General features: G+C 38.0%; 1 protein-coding gene and 1 pseudogene across 10 annotated transcripts in view; one reads left to right on the forward strand and one right to left on the reverse strand.

Annotated features, from left to right (window-relative positions):
* HERC1 (HECT and RLD domain containing E3 ubiquitin protein ligase family member 1) overlaps positions 1–14,871 on the reverse strand; it is a 189,597-nt gene that overhangs the window by 145,624 nt on the left and 29,102 nt on the right. The gene's annotated exons all lie outside the window — the stretch shown is intronic.
* Positions 5,000–5,268, forward strand: LOC112833258 (SOSS complex subunit C pseudogene; annotated as a pseudogene).

The raw sequence follows: 14,871 nt of genomic DNA on the forward strand, positions 1-14,871 counted from the left end.
CCTGGGGCCATGACCTGAGCAAAGGCAGACGCTTAACAACTGAGCCACCCAGGTGCCCCGCACTGATAGATAAAACTAAACTAATAGTTTTCTTATAAAACAAAAACTAATCTCTACTCAATGAACCAACAATTTTTTTCCTAGGGGTTTACCCAAAAGAAAACACAGGTCCATAAAAAGACTTAAATAAAAATATGGTTGCCCCTAGAAGGTGAGAGCATAAACAAACTGGGAAGGAGCATGAAGGAACTTCCTGAGGAGGTGATAATATTGAATTACCCAGGCATATGCATTTATCAAGACTCAATAAACACACATTTAAGATTTTTACATTTCACTGAATGTGAATTTTACCTCAATATACTGAACTCTAGTTGATATGCATACTGAAATATATGGGGGGGAAGAATACTGATAACTATTTATTTATTTTAAAGATTTTATTTATTTGACAGAGAGAGACAGGGACAGAAGGAACACAAGCAGGGGGAGTGGTAGAGGGAGAAGCAGCCTTCCCGCTGAGCAAGGAGCCTGATGCGGGGCTCGATCCCAGGACCCTGGAACCATGACCTGAGCCAGAGGCAGACGCTTAACTGACTGAGCCACCCAGGTGCCCCAACTATAACTTATTTTGAAATGCATCAAAAAATAAGATGCACTGGGGTGCCTGGATGGCTCAGTCATTAAGCATCTGCCTTCGGCTCAGGTCATGATCCCAGAATGCTGGAATCGAGCCCCACATCGGGCTCCCTGCTCAGCGGGAAGCCCGCTTCTCTCTCCCTCTGCCACTTCCCCTGCTTGTGTTCCCTTTCTCGCTGTGTCTCTGTCAAAAAAATAAAATCTTTAAAAAAAAAATGCACTGATGTGTAATATATCTTTATATATCTTTATATATATCCATATATATGTGAGTAGGTATGTGATAAAACAAAAATATTAAAAGATTAATGGTAGAATCTCAGTGGTGAGAGTGGTGTTCACTTAAAAATCTTTCAACTTGGCCATATATTTGAAATTGTCATCATAAATTATTGTAGGGGAGGTGGGGACTAAGTCCGTAGAATGGAAGTCATAACACTTGGTACTAGAAAAACAACCTCAAATACCGAAGGGCAATTTATTGTTATAATACAGGTAATCTTAAAGAGTTCAAGTGATAGTGATCCCAGACTAATTAAAAGGAGTTTCCTCTTTCTCAGTATGCCCTATTAAATTCTACATATAAAATCTGATGACACTTCCCTTCTCAAGATTATGATTATTATGCTAAATTATCTTCATTAGATACTCAGAAAGTATGTACTTGGAAAGGGGAAAACAAAACATAAGCCTCCTCCCACTTCATTTCGTAATTATTTATTAAACATTGTGCAGAGGAGGGGCACCTGGGTGCTCAGGTAAGTGTCCAACTCTTGATATCAGCTCAAGTCTTGATCTCAGGGTTCTGAGTTCAAGCCCCACACTGTTTAAAAAAAAGAAAAAACAGGGAGCCTGGGTGGCTCAGGGCTTAAGCGTCTGCCTTTGGCTCAGGTCATGATCCCAAGGTCCTGGGATGGAGCCCTGCATCGGGCTCCCTGCTCAGCGGGAAGCCTGCTTCTCCCTTTCCCACTCCCCCTGCTTGTGTTCCCTCTCTCACTATGTCTCTGTCAAACAAATAAATAAAATCTTTTAAAAAATAAATAAAGGGGCACCTGGGTGGCTCATTCGTTAAGCGTCTGCCTTCGGCTCAGGTCATGGTCCCAGAGTCCTGGGATCGAGCCCCGCATCGGGCTCCTTGCTCAGCGGGAAGCCTGCTTCTCCCTCTGCCACTCCCCCTACTTGTGTTCCCTCTCTCGCTATGTCTCTGTCAAATAAATAAATAAAATCTTAAAAATTAAAAAATTAAAAAAAACATATTATGCAGAGGATATTAAAGTGCCTTATTTACCTCCATCCCTGCAACCCATAGGTAATTCTGTTCTTTTTAATTTTGCTAGTTTGATAGCTGTAAAGGCATATGTCATTGCTCTAATTTCAATTTCCCCGATTACTAATAAATCTGAACATTCTATACTTATTGATCATTTGGATATACTCTTCTGGGAAATGCTTGTTCATAACCTTCTAGTCATGTATTTTTCTATCGGGTTAGTTTTCTTGTCAACTTTTAAAAGCTTTCTGTATTTTATCATTGTCCTCAACACGGCAAATATTTCTTCTAAATCTATCTTTTGCATACACACACACCCCCCTCTTTCATAGCTTCTGCTTTCCATTCTTAAAGGAGCACCCCCACACACTCATACCCAGATTACACATGAATTCTAGATTATACAGGTATTCACTTGGGACTTTCTTGAGGTATTTTTGTTTTTGTTTTTTTTTTAACACGAGTCTTTAATCCACGTGGAATTTAAATAAATTCCATATTCATTTGGAATTGTAATAAGTTCTACATGTAAAACTGGTTTCAAGTTTATTGTTTCCAGGTGTATGGCTAGTTATGCTATCACCATTTATTAAGTAATCCAGGACTTCCAAGACAGCTGAGGACAATGGCAGCTGAATAACTATCTCCCCAAATTTCTTCCCTAACAGTGAAAAGGAAAAATTGAATTATTTTCTTTTTTTTAAGATTTTATTTATTTATTTGACAGAGAGCGAGAGAGAGCGAGAGAGAGCACAAGCAGGGAGAGCAGCAGACAGAGGGAGAGAGAGAAACAGGCTTCCTCCTGAGCAGGGAGCCCCATGCGGGGCTGGATTCCAGGACCCTGGGATCATGACCTGAGCCAAAGGTAGACACTTAACAACTGAGCCAACCAGGTGCCCGGGAAAAACTGAATTCTCCACAAAACCACACCAGTTCTGAATCTATTGTCAGACCATGGATCCCTATGAGAACCTAATGAAAGCTGTGGATTCTGACTCCCAAAGAATAAAATTCTTATGCACATACTCATAAAAACATGAGCAAAATTCCAAAGGTTTCACAGATGTCCTAAAGTCATCTATGTACTCCAAACTCATAAAATTTTATGGATATTCTAAAACATCTTATTAGTACCAGTAGAAAATCTTTAAAAACCGACTGTATTTCAACAAATAATTCCAAAATTTAGATATAACTTAGACCATATTTCTAACCGTAAAGCAGTAAAACCAAAAAGTATTTACAGGACAACTAATATGGAACTATCTCCAAGATACATTAAGTGAAAAAAAGATGTACTCATGTGTAGTATAATTCATATATAGTAATATTTATATCAAAAAGGACTTAAATATGCATGTACATTCATAAATGCAGAAAACTCTGGAATACACACAAAAAACTAAAAATATTAGTTGCCTTTGAGGGGAGGGGACCTGAGTTACTGGAAGACAGAAGTAGGAAAGATACTTACTTTTCACTGCATAACCTTCTGAATTTCACATATGTGTATTTGTTACCAAAGCAAATAAAAAAATTCCATTTTTAAATAAAGAAAACCAGGGAAGCCTGGGTGGTTCAGTCATTAAGTGTCTGCCTTTGGCTCAGGTCATGATCTCAGGGTCCTGAGATCGAGCCCCGTGTCAGGCTCCCTGCTCAGCGGGAAGCCTGCTGTTCCCTCTCTCACTGTATCTCTCTCTGTCAAATAAATAAAAATCTTTCAAAAATAATTTAAAAAAAGAAAGAAAGAAAACCAAAATAAAGAAAAAGCCAAATTTGTAGAAATGCTCTTCTACAGTTTTTTTAAACAAAAAGGGGAAGAGAAAAGGATTTCACAATTTCTAGAAAAGTATATAAATCATTATATATCAACAAAATGTAGCCAAAGTTGACCCAAAACAAAGGTACATCAAGAATGACTTTGATGGGTCAAAAAAAATTACAAGATGCCATTCCAGGTTCATCAAATTGTGAATTCAAAGGAAAGAAAGTCAAGAGTATTTAAAGAATAGAAATGAATCAGAATAACTAAAAACATAAAAATGTTCATATAAAATCGTTAAGAAAAAGAACCTGAGTTCAGAATGTGAGAAAAAAATTTAATGAGCCAATGACTTTCCTTTTAGTTCTATAATCTACAATGAGTCAAAACTGATAATTTGGAAGATAAAAATTATACAATGCACCTAGCACAGTGTCTGGTATTTCGTAAGTCCTCAATGAAGGATGCATTTGAAGAAAACCAACTGGTTACTAATTTACAGTGAATCAGAGAGCTGGAATAACATAGTTAGGATATTAGTGAAAGAAATCAGTAATGAGGTTCAAAGAAACTAACAACAAAAATCAAGCTCTGAATGTTTTAAGAGAGAAATCTTTTTATGCCTTCAGGAAATAGACAATTCCTAAACTAAACATCTCAGGGCATTGAGGAAAGGGTCTCTGCTCTTCTTAAGTAGTCAATAAGGTAATACCAAACTCAACAAAGCACAAAAAATACAATTATAATACTGCCCTATAAAGGAGTTGTAAACATCCACAACTAAAATATTAGCAAACAAAGTGGCACAGTATATTAAAAGGTTAACACGTGACATGTTGAGTGGGTTTATTTGAGGAATAAAATGATGGAACAACATAGCAAATCTATTAACATTAACAAAATCCATGTTATATTGAGATATTAAAAAAGCAGCTGACAAAATGCAAAATTCCTAATAAAAATCTAATAATAAGGCAAGGATAAAGGTTTCCTTTTTTAAATTATTAACAATTTCATATCATAAAACAGAAGAAAAACACTAGCAGCACTGACTCCAGGAGTCAAATACAAGACAAGTGCCCACTTTCACTGCTATTATCAATAATGCAATTGAACAAAAAAATAAGTATTATAAAGTATTCTAGAAATTGCTATCACAGTGAGGTAGTTGATTACAGAGTAAGTAAAAATCAAAACTCAAAAGTATCTAGCTCTAAGTACTCACATCCCCTTTGGAGAATCGTGATCCAGCTGTGGGGTGGGGTCCCACATTCTCACGACCCTGCTCACCAACTGCCCTGAACATAGTTGAAACAGAAAATAGGAAGATGGCTGCAAACCCTTCAGGACAAGGTTTTCAAAACAAAAATAGAAGTTGCAATCTTGGCAGAACTGGACAAAGAGAAAAGAAAACTTACTGAAGCAGAACCAATCTTCACCAGATCATCCTAGAGCTAGCACTGCGCTCTCAGAGACCCTCAAGAAAGACCTCCAGAATCGCAGCATGCACATACACATTCATCTGGACACTTCAAAACTCAAGACTCTACACGAGAATCTTCTTCTTCCCCTCTTACCTCACCTTGACCCAGAATGAAGAACATATCTGCAATAAAAGTGACTTCATAATATCAAATGCCAAAGCTACTATCATTCAGTGTTATACAAACTATGACTCAGAATTTGGACAAACTTTCAAATTTTGTGCTTCCTTAAAGAAAGGTGTATGTAAGTAAAAGCAAAAATAAGGGTAATCTGGATGATTAGAGGTTTGGAAGTTGTATTATCTGAGGAACTGATCATGCTACCTGTGACTGTAACTTTTCTGTAATTCAATTTAATTTTAACTCTAAATCAGACTCTAAATTGGATGGTTACATAAACTCATCCCCTAGTCCCCAAGAAGTTGGACTAGGTATATTATTTCTGCAAGACTTTAAAGAACTATTTATAGTACCTAACTTTAAAGAAACAAGAGTATTCTTTAAAAATATAAACAAATAGGCTTAAATAAATTGCATTCATATTTGCTATTTATGGAACTGATGTCAGTGTACCTTCTGATCTTACAGTCAACATACCCAGAAATGTTTTGGTTTTTTTTTTTTTTTTGGTTTTTTTTTTGAGAGCAAGAGAGCACATGCAAAGAGGAGTAAGGGGGGCAAAAGGAGAGAGAGATTCTTAAGCAGGCTCCATGCTCAGCATAGACCCTGAGGTAGGGCTCAATCCCACAATCCCAAGATCATGACCTGAGCCAAAATCAAGAGTCAGATGTTTAACAAACTGAGCCACCCAGGCACCCCATCCAGAAAATATTCTTTATTAACTCATGACTAGTTCCCTAGTCTCAATTTTAAAAGAAAACCCAAGATAAGCCTAAATTACCAAACAGTTTTACACAACTTTTATAAACATACACCACTATAAATGTGACTACAGTCTATTAAAAACAGTTACAAGACCAAAAAAGTCAAAAGTATCCTTAAAGGGCACCTGGGTGGCTCAGTTGGTTAAGCAAACTGCCTTCGGCTCAGGTCATGATCCTGGAGGCCCGGGATCGAGTCCCACATCAGGCTCCCTGCTCAGCAGGGAGTCTGCTTCTTCCTCTGACCCTCTTCCCTCTCGTGCTCTCTGGCTCTCATTCTCTCAAATAAATAAATAAAAACTTAAAAAAAAAAGTATCCTTAAATAACTACAATAACCAGGAATTATATAACAAGAAAAAATTGCAGTTTTAATAAACAATATAAATACCTAGTAATAAACTGAACAAAAGTGCAAAAATTTTATTAATAAATACGTAAAATTCTACTGCAGAACAAAAGAGATTCTTTTAATAAATGGATAGCTTAAGCAATGCTCTTATTAGGGAGACTCCACATTTTAGGTGGTCAATTCTCCTTCAGTTAATGTATAAAATTAATTCAATATCAACCAAAATCGTCCTGGAGTTTTCTAAAACTTGATAAAGTGTTTAAAATTATCTGTAAAAGTAAATACATAGGAATTGTAAGAAAAAAAAAAGAGGGACAGAAAAAAAGATCTCTGAAAAAAACTGGAAACTGAGAAAAGGTCCCAGCTTACCAGATATTAAAAATTATAATGCTAGAATAACCAAATGTGGTTCTGACACATGAACATATTACATTAGAAAATATCAAGAGAAGAACTGAGCGTCCAGAAGGAGATCCAAGTACATATAAAAAGTTAGTATATGATGAATGTGAGCATATGATAAAGGTGTTAATCCTAATAAATGCATATACACTACATCCCACTGTGTACAAGGACACGTTTAAGGATTTTCATTATGCTCTCATTATAATAGGGAAAAACCTAAACATTCATCAATAGGGAAGAGATAACTAAAATGTGGTATATTCAGATGATGCCAAATTATCAACTTTATACCATAAAAAAGTTAACACATGCAATTCAACAAAACTAATAAAATTTTCTAATTTTCAAAGTAAGATTTAGTGTTTAAGGAACACCAAAAAACAATACTAGAGGAGCTGTACTGCATAAGTTAAAAGTAAAAGCACCAGGGGGGCCTGACTGCTCAGTAAGTAGAGTATACAACTCTTGATCTTGAGGTTTTAAGTTCAAGCCTCACGGTGGGTGTAGAGATTAAAGATAAATAAAATAAAATAAAATAAAAAAGTAAAAGCACCAAAGTCTAACAGACTGGCTAGGTCTGAATCTAGGCTATATCACAGTCTGTTGACCAAGGCCAAGTTCCTCAATTTCTCCATGGCTCAAAGTGCTTACCTATAAAGTAGAGGACAATAAAGAGAACCCGCTATGGTTATCATGAGGGTTAAATGAGATAACACATACAGAGTTCTTAGAATCATTGCCTGGAACATAGTACACATTCAATAAATGTAAACTGCTATTATGATCATTATTATTTTGTTCCTTATTGCTATCTCTACCAAATATTGGTTGTAGGGGTGCCTCGCTGGCTCAGTCAGTGGAGCATGCAACTCTCAATCTCAGTGTTCTAAGTTCAAGTTCCACGATGGGTGTAGCGATTACCTAAAAATAAAATCTTAAAAAATATATTTATATACATATAGATTATAGATGTATGTGGAGATGTATATAAAAGTATTTTTTTAAAAAAGATTAGAAGGACAGGGACACGTGGGTGGCTAAAGTCGGTTAAGCATCTAACTCTTGATTTCAGCTCAGGTCATGATCTCAGGGTTGTGGGATTGAGCCCTGGGTCAGGCTCCACACTCGGTGCAGAGTCTGCTGGAGATTCTTTCCCTCTCCCTCTGCCCCTCCCCCCTTCAAATAAATAAATATATAAAATCTTTAAAAATGATTAGAAGGATAGACCCCCAAACTCATAAATATCACAAACATAACCTCTGGGCATATTCTGATGATGTGTTCTGTAAAAGAGAAAGATGAATCATGAGAGCAAGAGTTGCCAGAGATAAGGGGATGATGTTTTATGAATAATTCTGATCAATGGAGAAAGGTTCAAACAACGAAATACTGCGTCAGACTAAACATTTTCAATGAAACTTTTGAGTTACTAGATAAACCCTATTTACTTTCTTTTTTAATACATTATGTTGCAGTCAAATAAAAGAATAAAAAACAATTCATCAAGGGTATTCAAATTACAAATTCTGGTTCCTTCAGCCACTAATAAACTATTACCAACTGAGATATATGATTTTTTCAAGCTGTAAGCCTCATTCACATCAGCTATAACCAGCAGATCCTCTCTAAATGTGAAAAATTAGAATACATTTTCTCCCACACTAAGACACAAAGTTATTATTTCTTCAAATACATACAGTATTATACAAAAAGCTAGTTTTCCAACCATCTGTTTCAAAGCTGTATTATCTACTAGCTATGACTCTCCAGTGTTAATGTCCTACAATTGTTCAAAAACAAAGCAAAATTGTTGATTTAATCAACTTTTGGTGTAGTTTTATTATAAGCAACTGTCCAGTTGGGGCAAGGTATAATAATTGACAACTGATTTAATTTTTTCATTTTCCCTAAAACGCCAAGAAAATATATAGTAAGGTTCACAAAGTTTGTACCTTCATATTTAATCCACCAACATTTTCAAATCTTAAAAGTCTTAAGCCAGTTTATCAACCTCCTACCCTAGCTACAAACAAGACAAGCATGATTCAATAAATATCAGAATGGAATCAGGAAATTAAGACACTATTACCCAAGAAATGACCATGGCAAAACTGCTTACTCCCGAGGGCTCATCTAAAAAATAAGGGAATCAAAGGAAATAATCTCCAAAGTCCTTTCCAATTCTAAAATACTATGGACCTTTAAATTTAAAATAATCTCCCCCCAAAATAAAATGAAACCCAAATGTTTAATAACATATACATTTGGATCTTACTACAGTCTACCCACTTCTGGAAAGAATACAAACACTATACTAGGTTACACTATCATCAAATTCTTTCTTTTTTTTTTTTAAGTTTTATTTATTTAAGTAATCTCTACACCCCATGTGGAGTTTGAACTCATGACCCTGAAGTCAAGAGACACATGCTCTTAGGGCTAAGCCAGCCAGGTGTCCCCAAATTATTTAATTTTTTTAAAAAATTAGAGGCGAATGGGTGGCTCAGTCGTTAAGCGTCTGCCTACAGCTCAGGTCATGATCCCAGGGTCCCGGGATCAAGCCCGGCATCAGGCTCCCTGCTCGGCCGGAAGCCTGCTTCTCCCTCTCCCACTCCCCCTGCTTGTGTTCCCTCTCTAGCTGTCTCTCTCTCTGTGTCAAATAAATAAATAAAATCTTTAAAAAAAAATAAATATGTGTTTCATGTTATTACTGTCCTATGGTTTTTTATGATAATTAAAGTATCTCAAATCTAACAGGTGCTCAGTAAAGGCTTTTGAATTTTACAGTTTAGTCTAATTTTTTTTAAACTTTTTTTTTAAAGATTTTATTTATTTATTTGAGAGAGAGAATGAGAGATAGACAGCACGAGAGGGAAGAGGGTCAGAGGGAGAAGCAGACTCCCCGCTGAGCAGAGAGCCCGATGTGGGACTCGATCCCGGGACTCCAGGATCATGACCTGAGCCGAAGACAGTCGCTTAACCAACTGAGCCACCCAGGCGCCCTTAGTCTAATTTTTAAAACTAAAAAAATTTACATTAGAAACTACTGGATTTAGTCCTATTTCAGTGCCCTTATCCACATATTAGATCCACAATTAGATCTTGAAAAACTGGGGTGGGGGCAGGATTACATCGTTTGACAAGATCACACAAAAGGTGAACGTTAGAATCAGGATTTAAACACAACTCTCCACAGGCTGAAGTCCAGCAGTATTTCCACAGCTCCATAGTATCACTCCCCTGAAAAATTAATTCTAAATGCGGGGTGGATGTAAGAATCAAGGGTGAGAACTTGTCCAAATACACACGCCCAGCTCCCCAACCTACCCCACCGAAGAATTTCTTTTGGAGAAGTGTGATATTGCCAGCCCCCATCTTCACCTTTGTAATCAGTGCCTAAGGATGATAGCTATGATATTGTGATTTATAATAAGAAATATATATTTACTTGGTCACTGTCCCCATTCCTAGCAAAAAGTTCCTAAAAACCCTTGGAATTTGCTGTGATGAGAGTAATAAAAGTGTCTTTTGTTATATTAATTAAGTGACTTTTGGAAAATATCTGAGGATAGGGGCTAGCTGCCAGGGGAGCCAACCATTGTGACTAGAGAGTAGGAACTTTCAGTCCCACCCTCTGACCTCTGGGGAGGGGAGAGGAACTGAAGATTGACTTCAACCATCAATAGCCCATGATTTAATCAACTGTATCTTTGTAATGAAACCTCCATAAAAAAGGGGGGGGCGGCTAGCTGGCTCAGTCAGTGAAGTGTGCAACTCTTGATCTCCGGGTTGTGAGTTTAAGCCCCATGTTGGGCGCAGAAATTACTTTAAAAGAGAATCTTGGGGCACCTGGGTGGCTCAGTTGGTTGAGCATCTGCCTTCGGCTCAGGTCATGATCCCAGAGTCTTGGGAATGAGCCCCACATCGGGCTCCCTGCTTAGCGGGGAGCCTGCTTCTCCCTCTCCTCCCTGTTGATGCTATCTCTGTCTCTCTCAAACTAAATAAATTCTTTGAAAAAAGAGAGAGAGAGAGAGAGAGAAAATTTAAAAAAAAAAAAAACAGGGTATGGAGAGCTTCCAGGTTGGTGAACACATGGAGACTCAGGGAGAGTGTCATGCTCCAAAAGGGCTTAAAAGCTCTATACTCTCTTTTCCCATACCTTGTCCCATGCATCTCTTCCATCTGGCTGTTCCTGAGTTATATCCTTTCATAATAAACTGGTAATCTAGAAGTAAAATATTTCTCTGAGTTCTGTGAGCCCTTCTAGCAAATTAATCAAACCCAAAGAGGGGTCACTGGAACCTTCAATCTACAGCTAGTCAGTCAGAAGTATAGGTGACAATACAACATAGGGGGGTGGTGGCGGTCTTTAAGGACTGAACCCTTAACCTGTGGGACCTGACTCTATCTCCAGGTAGACAGTGTCATATTGAGTTGAACTGTAGGGCAATCAGATGGTGTCCAAGAATTGCCTGGTTCTGTATAAAACCCACACATCAAAAGTGGAATTGGAGTGGGGCACCTGGGTGGCTCAGTTGGTTAAGCGACTGCCTTCAGCTCAGGTCATGATCCTGGAGTCCCGGGATCGAGTCCCGCATCGGGCTCCCTGCTCAGCAGGGAGTCTGCTTCTCCCTCAGACCCTCTTCCCTCTCATGCTCTCTATCTCTCATTCTCTCTAAAATAAATAAATAAAATCTTTAAAAAAAAAAAAGTGGAATTGGAGTTAGAATTGTACATCTAAATGAAAATTCTCTCTATGCTGACCCATTACAGTAACTTCCTTATTCAACTCCCTGATACCAGATTCTCCCCAACTCCTGTTCATCCTCCATCTTTCTACAAATCTGTCATGCTCTTGTTTCAATCCTCAAAAGGCTATTGGTTGACCATGTAAAGGCCAACTGCCTTACACCAGCAACCACCTCCTTATAATCAGGAATTTAGGTACTTTCCATTTGATCTTCTTCCACCCTCTCCTATGCAAGACCTTTTGGAACTTGAAAGCTAGGCTTTCTAATTCTCTAACAGAATACCTCTCACTCTGAACTCTAATTAATCAGAGTTTTTTTACTCTAACCCTAATAGATAATGCATTTCCCTGGATGGGGACTCCATCTTCTTCAATTTTAATTCCCTAGCATGCAGCCTAAAATATTACAGTGTTTGTTAAATTAACTAATTAATTACAACTAATGTCTACATTTAAATAATATTAGCTACCAAAAGAGTAACTTTCAGACAAGTTAACTTCAAATCAGTCAGTCAATGATTGACTAAAACTCAATTTAGGAGTTGTACAACTAAATTATAAACTGTTAGGGCGCCTGGGTGGCTCAGTTGGTTGAGCGACTGCCTTCAGCTCAGTCATGATCCTGGAGTTCCGGAATCGAGTCCCACATCAGGCTCCCTGCTCTGCGGGGAGTCTGCTTCTCCCTCTGACCCTCTTCCCTCTCGTGCTCTCTCTCTCTCATTCTCTCTCTCTCAAATAAATAATAAAATAAAATCTTTAAAAAAAAATAAAAATAAAAATAAATAAATTATAAACTGTTAATTCAACAGAAACAACCTCTTCTACATACCTTTTTCTTCAGTTCTGATATATAAATCTTTGGAAAATGGTGGCTATTATCATTACCATTATTATCTCCAACCACAGATATAGTTACTATTCATATAATGTCTATATCCAGCCCCTAACTTCAAGTGTAAAAGTGTAGAACTGAAGTCTAGAAGTGTAGAAGAACTTCTAAAAAATGTAGAGGGGCACCTGGGTGGCTCAGATGGTTAAGCATCTGCCTTCGGCTCAGGTCATGATCCTGGGGTCCTGGGATCGAGCCCCGCATCGGGCTCCCTGCTAAGCAGGGAGCCTGCTTCTCCCTCTGCCTCTGCCTCTCTCTCTGTCTCTGACTCTCATGAATAAATAAATAAAACATTAAAAAATAATAATAAAAAAATTAAAAATGTAGAAGAACTTAAGTGTGTCTCAATTATAATATTGTTCCTTGACACAGGTATCCAAAGGAGGCAATGATCCAGAAAGCCCTTGAAAGTTATTACAATCTCCATGGGTAGCAGTGGAGGTCAGACTTAGGAGAAACTAGGGACTTTGAAAGCAAAGAATATAGAATTTGAGAGATGACAGGAGATAGAAGGTAATGAAACAATAAAATACTACAAAATGACAGTAAGTACTTACATTCACAAGGATAACCACAGCAAGACTAAAAATGCAGAGAAGCAAGAAGAGGTCAGAGAATTTCTGAAGGGAAGTTTCAGGAGTTATTCTTAAGTCTCGCTCAAGATTCTGTGAAACCAAATGAAGGGAAAACAAACCACAAGTTCATCTCAATTGATTCAGAAAAAGCATCTGATGAAATTCAACACCTTTCCATGGGAAAAACAAACTAGGAACAGAAGGAAACTACCTCAACATAATAAAAGCCATATATGAAAACCCACAGCAAACATTATACTCAATGGTGAAAACTTTTCCTCTATGAATGGAAACAAGGCAAGGATGTCTACTTTCGCCACTTCCATTCAACACAGTACTGGAATTTCTAATCAGAGTAATTAGGGACGAAAAATAAACAAAAGGCATCCAAAGTAGAAGAAAAGAAGTAAAGTTGTCTCTGTTCACAGAGAACTTACATGTAGAAAACCCTATTAAGGCCACACACACACAAAAAAAAACCAACCCTGTTAGAACTCATAAATGAATTTAGCAAAGTAGCAGGACACAAAGTCAAACACACACACACAAATCAGCTGCATTTCTATAACAATGAACAATCTGAAAAAAAATTATGAAAACAATTCCGATTATAATAGCATCAAAAAGAATAATATACTGAGGAATTAACTTAACCAAGGAGGTGAAAAACTTGTACAATGAAAACTACAAAACATCGCTGAAAAAAATGGATGTTGCGAAATATTCTTTCCACTAATGTGTATGTTTAATTTTTAAAAAATAAAAAGTTAATAAAGTCAGTTTAAAAGGGAAAAAAATGTTAACATTTTTTCCAGAAGCTTTTCAATAATTTTAATCTAAAGAACAAAATCTCTCCATGGTTGAAAAGGTCAAGAACTGGGGCGCCTGGGTGCTTAGCCTGTTAGGTGGTGGCCTTCGGCTCAGGTCATGATCCCAGTGTCCTGGGATCGAGCCCCACGGCAGCGGCGGACTCCCAGCAGGGAGTCTGCTTCTCCCTCTCCCTCTGTCTGCTGCTCTGCCTACTTGTGCTCTGTCAAATAAATAAAAACTTTAAAAAAAGAGAAGAAAAGGTCAAGAACTGACCTCTCAGGGCACCTGGGTGGCTCAGTCGTTAAGCATCTGCCTTCGGCTTGGGTCATGATCCCAAGAGCCCTGGGATCAAGCTCCACATCGAGCTCCCTGCTCTGCGGGAAGCCTGTTCTCCCTCTCCCACTCCCCCTGCTTGTGTTCCTTCTCTCACTGTGTCTCTCTCTGTCAAAATAAATAAATAAAATCTTAAAAAAAAAAAAAAAACTGACCTCTCTCCCTTGCTCTCCCTTTTATAAGCTATAACTGAGATGTTTAATTCCTGGAAGGAACTCATGCTCCTTGCTTTCTATTGCAGGACCTTTGCACATAAAGTTCCCTCTACTTAGAGCCTGCCTTCTCCATCCCACCCTCTTTCACCCAGTTAATGTCTTGTCACAAGACCTCAGTTTAAACAGCAGTGCAGGGATATACTGGGTACTCAATAATTGCTAGTTGAATTAAATGTCACTTCCTCAGGGAAGCTACCCCTGACGGCACCCATATGAAATCAGGTCCCTCTTTTAAAATGCTCACAGAGGGGCGCCTGGGTGGCTCAGTCGTTGGGTGTCTGCCTTCGGCTCAGGTCCTGATCCCGGCGTCCTGGGATTGAGCCCCACATCGGGCTCCCTGCTCTGAGGGAAGCCTGCTTCTCCCTCTCCCACTCCCTCTGCTTGTGTTCCCTCTCTCGCTGTGTCTCTCTCTGTCAAATAAATAAAATACTAAAATATATATATATATAAAATGCTCACACAATATGCAGTACTTACCTTCTCAGCATTTTTCAGTTTGCGATTATGT

The sequence above is a fragment of the Callorhinus ursinus genome, unplaced genomic scaffold (genome assembly GCF_003265705.2).
Source record: "Callorhinus ursinus isolate GAN/ISIS: 27379988/994484 unplaced genomic scaffold, GSC_fseal_2.0 scaffold25, whole genome shotgun sequence".
In the NCBI taxonomy this organism is placed as follows: domain Eukaryota; kingdom Metazoa; phylum Chordata; class Mammalia; order Carnivora; family Otariidae; genus Callorhinus; species Callorhinus ursinus.